The sequence below is a fragment of the Silene latifolia genome, chromosome 3, assembly GCF_048544455.1.
Source record: "Silene latifolia isolate original U9 population chromosome 3, ASM4854445v1, whole genome shotgun sequence".
Classification (NCBI taxonomy): domain Eukaryota; kingdom Viridiplantae; phylum Streptophyta; class Magnoliopsida; order Caryophyllales; family Caryophyllaceae; genus Silene; species Silene latifolia.
Window position 1 is genome coordinate 14,010,388 of NC_133528.1, and position 5,484 is coordinate 14,015,871.

The window sequence follows — 5,484 nt, forward strand, 5'->3', positions numbered from 1 at the left end:
TGGTTGAGAGGAACCAATTCGGGGGAGCTGCAAATGAAGATGCAGCCAAGCATATGGAGATATTTATTGACTATTGCTGTTCAATACCCCCACCAACCGGTGTGACCCAGGACCAAGTAATGGAGACTATGTTTATATTCTCACTCCGTGATGCTGCTAGGGAGTGGTACAGAGACCTGGACCGAGCTGCTAATGGGATCACTGACTGGAATTCCTTGGCCCTAGCATTCTATAAGAAGTATTTCTCTGCCTCGAAGACTAATGCAATTAGAGCTCAGATCACGAGCTTTAAACAGGGCCCTGATGAGAATTTTCATGAGGCGTGGGTGCGTTTCAAGAAGCTGGTGCGAACTATTCCGCATCATGGGTTCGAGAAATGGAGCCTATGCAATCTGTTTTATAATGGGCTCTATGACGATCAGAGAGCTATCCTGGATGCGGCAGCTAGCGGCAGATTCCAGGAGAATATGGGAGAGACTAAGGGGTGGAAAATTATAGATGATTTTGTGGGATTTATCTGTATGAATCCCTTTATATTCAAGGATTATAACGAATTTTATGAAGATGATTACTAGTCATAAAATAAAATTACATAAACAAAAGTAAAGGATTAAGGAATAACCTTCGGTCCTAGCAAATACGGCCTATGAACAATATCGCAATGATATTCTCCTATCAGTTGCACCCAAGATGATATGAGATATGCCCTTTGATTGTGCTAGAATCGATCCAAATTTTTCTGTAAAAATTTAGGTTTTTTTTGTGTGTTTTTTGATGAGAGAGGAGAGATTAGGTTAAAATAGAATTAGGGTTAAGAAAATGATCTCCCTTTTACTCTTATTGAAACCGAAATTTGGGAGTGAATAAGGGAGATATTATCTTCCCTAAATTCGGCCCATATCACCGAAATAAGGAGTATAATTTCCTTATTTTCGGTTATTCCAAAAATGTATAAAATGTGTTAAATTGTCATCTAGTGAGGATCGAACCCATGACCTCTTGGTTTGTGTATCCTCACTATTACCACTATGACACATTCATCTTGTTGATATTAAATATAACCGATTACATTTAATTACGAATGAACAGATTAATTCGTCCAAGCTAACATTACATACATTTAATTAAATATAACTTATTATATTCAATTTACGAATTGATAGTTAATTCGTCTCAACTAATATTATTTAATCTTCATTAAATAATTGTCTTATCAACACATTGACTAACTGTTTAGTCATATTAGGCATCAATGTGATTATATTTCTATAACCACATCTCTGAAACACATCCTATATGTGTGACCTTTAGGGACCAGTTGATCACCGCCATCTGTATGATAATAACGTCAAACTCTCTAGCAAGCCAACCGTTATTAGGTAATCGTTAATCAACTGATTAAAATACGAAGTATACCCTTGTGAACCTGTAAGAGATTTACAAATATTATCATACTAATTTGTGGAGGACACAAGCTCCAACAAACTCCCACTTGTCCTCACAAGTGTATGTGCGATAACCGATTCTCATATCCTAAAATTTCTCCCACTCTATGTAAAACAATTTGGAAATCTGTATTCACAAAGGTCGTATTTTACAAGCGATCATTATCAAGAGTGGTTTCCCCGACTAGAGAGTAACTTAACTGATAAACGAATCAACATTCGAGCATGGCCATGCATTTCAGTTACAACTCCTCGAGTGGCCCTGAGAAATAACTATACCTGATAAGGGTTGGATATTTTCCTCAACTCGAATTCTGCAGATGTAAGCACAGTATGAAATGACCCAGAAAAAATCTACTTAGCCTCCAGTTACGGCAGACCGTGAGAAAGAAACCAAAGTCACCCAAAAACTGCCTTAATCTCAAGAGACAGTCGATAGTCAAAAGAATCGACTCTAGGAACACAATGGATGTCCTATCCACGACCTGGCACCAAATGTTTTTAAACATTTAGGACTCCATTACGTTGTCACAAAAAGTTGTCCTACGAGGTATCGTTATAATCTCGCATCTGTGATCGATCAGTCAACCGTTTGACTTATGGCTCGTTGAACCCACCATCAATCGACTGCACAATATAATAGCCGGAGTTATCAGCTCACATTGGCGACGGACCAAAACAAATATAATGTAATTTAGTTCACTTTGTGGCGTTCAATGTTGTCAGTACAATCCACATGAAAAACAAAATATTATAATAAAACGATGAAGTTATAAATAGTATATGAAAAAGGTAATGTATCAAATCCATAATCAAGTACTACAACTCAGGAACACGTTTAATTCCCATGGAAATAACGTGCCCTACATGCTTATCATAATTCAACGGTTTAGTGAGAGGATCCGCGATGTTATCATCCGTCGCAATCTTGTCTATCAATATCTCCTCTTGCTCCACGTAATCACGGATCAGGTGAGCTTTCCGATGTACATGTCTAGATTTGTTGCTAGACTTTGGCTCCTTAGCCTGGAAGATGGCACCTCTATTGTCGCAATAGATGGTGATCGGGTCATTCGAACTAGGAACTACCGTAAGTCCTTGTAAGAATTGATGCATCCATATCGCTTCCTTTGCTGCCTCCAAAGCGGCATAGTACTCAGATTAAGTAGTAGAATCTGCTACAACACTCTGTTTGGAACTCTTCTAGCTGACCGCAGCACCATTAAGAGTGAAGACGAACCCGGACTGAGATTTTGAGTCATCTCGATCCGTTTGGAAGCTAGCATCTGCGTAACCGATTGCGCATAGCTTAGTATCGCCTCCATAAGTCAATACCCAATCCTTAGTCCTCCGTAGGTACTTGAGGATGTTTTTAACAGCTATCCAGTGTGTTTCACCTGGAGTCTTTTGGTACCGACTCGTCATACTCAATGCATATGCCACGTCTGGACGTGTGCATATCATGGCATACATAATCGATCCTATTGCAGATGCATAAGGAACACGACTCATGCGCTCAATCCCTTCAGGCGTCGTGGGTGACTGAGACTTGCTCAACTGCATCCCAGTCGTCATTGGAAGGTTCTCCTTCTTGGAGATGGTCATGCTGAACTTCTCAAGAATCTTATCCAAATAAGACTCCTGACTAAGTGATAACGTCCGTCGTGATCTATCTCGGTAGATACGGATTCCCAAAATGCGTTGTGCCTCACCCAGATCTTTCATCTGGAAATGGTTCTTCAACCATTCTTTAACCGAAGATAGGAGAGGAATGTCATTCCCAATCAGGAGTATGTCATTGACATACAATATCAAGAATACAATCTTGCTCCCACTCGACTTGATATATAAGCATGGTTCTTCGACCGATCGAGTGAAACCATACTCTTTTATCACCTGGTCGAAACGATGATTCCAACTCCGAGAAGCTTACTTAAGTCCATAAATGGAGCGCTTAAGCTTGCATACTTTCTTAGGATGTTCAGGATCTATGAAACCTTCAGGTTGCACCATGTACAACTCTTCCTCCAAATAACCGTTTAAGAAGGCGGTTTTCACATCCATTTGTCAAATTTCATAATCATGAAATGCGGCAATCGCTAAGATTATCCGAATGGAACGTAGCATGACTACAGGTGCAAAAATCTCATCATAATGCAATCCGTGCACTTGAGTGAAACCTTTTGCCACTAGTCGTGCCTTATAGGTATCTGGTTGCGCGTCTACAGAACGCTTTATTTTGTAAAGCCATTTGCACTGTAGAGGTTTTACCTTATTAGGTAAATCAACTAGATCCCATACGTTATTCTCATACATGGAGTCCATCTCGGATTGCATGGCTTCGAGCCATAGCTTTGAGTCAGAACAGGTCATGGCACCTTTATAGGTAGCGGGTTCATTACTCTCTAGGAGTAAAACGTCATTCTCCTCGACCATACCAATGTATCTGTCCGGAGGTTGAGAGACTCTACCCGACCTCCTAGGTTCCTCAGGAATATTAACCGTATCATCAGCTGGAGGAACAACTTCCTCCATCCGTTCCTCGGTTGTTGGTTATGGAATCTCCGGCAGCTCGAAGGTTCTATTACTCGTCTTGTTCTCGAGAAATTATTTCTCTAAGAACGTCGCACTAGCCGCAACAAAAACTCGATGTTCGGTAGGCGAATAGAAGTAATGACCAAATGTTCCTTTTGGATAAACTATAAAGTATGTCTTGACCGATCGCGGGCCGAGCTTATCCTCGTGTCTCCACTTGACATAAGCCTCGCAGCCCCAAACCCGAATAAAGGACAAGTTAGGGACCGTTCCCTTCCACATTTCATATGGAGTCTTGTCGATGACTTTAGTCGGACTTGTTAAGTATAAGAGCAAAGCGGTGACAAAAGAGCATAACCCCATAATGAATCAGGCACTACTGTGTGACTCATCATGGATCGAACCATGTCAAGTAAGGTTTGATTTCTCTGTTCGGACACACCATTTAATTGAGGTGTTCCAGGTGGAGTTAACTGTAGAACGATTCCACAGTCTTTAAGGTGTTGATCAAACTCATTTGAAAGATATTCGCCACCCCGATCTGAACGGAGTGCTTTAACCTTTCTTCCCAGTTGGTTCTGTACCCTGTTCTGGTATTCCTTGAATTTCTCAAAGGACTAACTTTTATGCTTCATTAAGTAGACATATCCGTATCTACTCAAATCGTCCGTGAAAGTGATAAAATATCTATAGCCATCTCTAGCGGTAATTGACATAGGTCCACAAACATCAGTATGTATGAGTCCTAATAGGTCACTAGCGCGCATTCCAACACCTTTGAAGGAAATTCGAGTCATTTTGCCAATGAGACATGATTCACACGTGCCATATGTAGAAAAATCGAATGCGGGAATAGTCCCATTATCGACGAGTTTCTTCACGCGTTTCTCATTTATGTGTCCCATTCGACAATGCCATAGATAAGTTTGATCTTTGTCACCAACCTTTATTTTCTTATTATTCACGTGTAACACTTCCGTGGTTTGGTCTAAGATGTAAATTCCATTCATGGAAACTGCTTTGCCATAAATCATTTTATTGAAAGAGAAAATACAGCTATTATCCTTTATTGAAAATGCAAAACCGTCTTTAGCAAGTACGGAAACTGAAATAATGTTCTTAGACAAACTGGGTACATAGTGTGATTATTTAAAAATAACTCAAAACCACTAGGGAGTTGGATTACATATGTCCCGTTCGAGACAGCAGCAACTCGTGCTCCATTCCCGACTCGCAGGTCCACATCACCTTTTTCGAGAGGTATGATGTTCTTTAGGTCCTGCAAATGATTACACAGATGAGAACCACAACCAGTATCAAGTACCCAAGTTCCGAAACTTGCATGGTTAATCTCAATCATATGAATATAAGATGACATACCAACAGGAACGACGCGGCCTGCTTTGATGTCCTCACTGTAGACGGGACAGTTCCTCCTCCAATGTCCAGTCTTGTGACAATGGTGGCACTCTATGTCACCGCCCTTGCTCTTTGCCTTGCCCTG

General features: G+C 40.6%; 1 non-coding gene across 1 annotated transcript; it reads right to left on the bottom strand.

Moving 5' to 3' along the window:
- Positions 1-263: 263 nt before the first annotated feature.
- LOC141650366 (small nucleolar RNA R71) lies at positions 264-370 on the bottom strand. The gene has a single exon (XR_012546405.1). It is a non-coding gene; the product is annotated as a small nucleolar RNA R71 (small nucleolar RNA).
- Between the last annotated feature and the right edge of the window lie 5,114 nt (positions 371-5,484).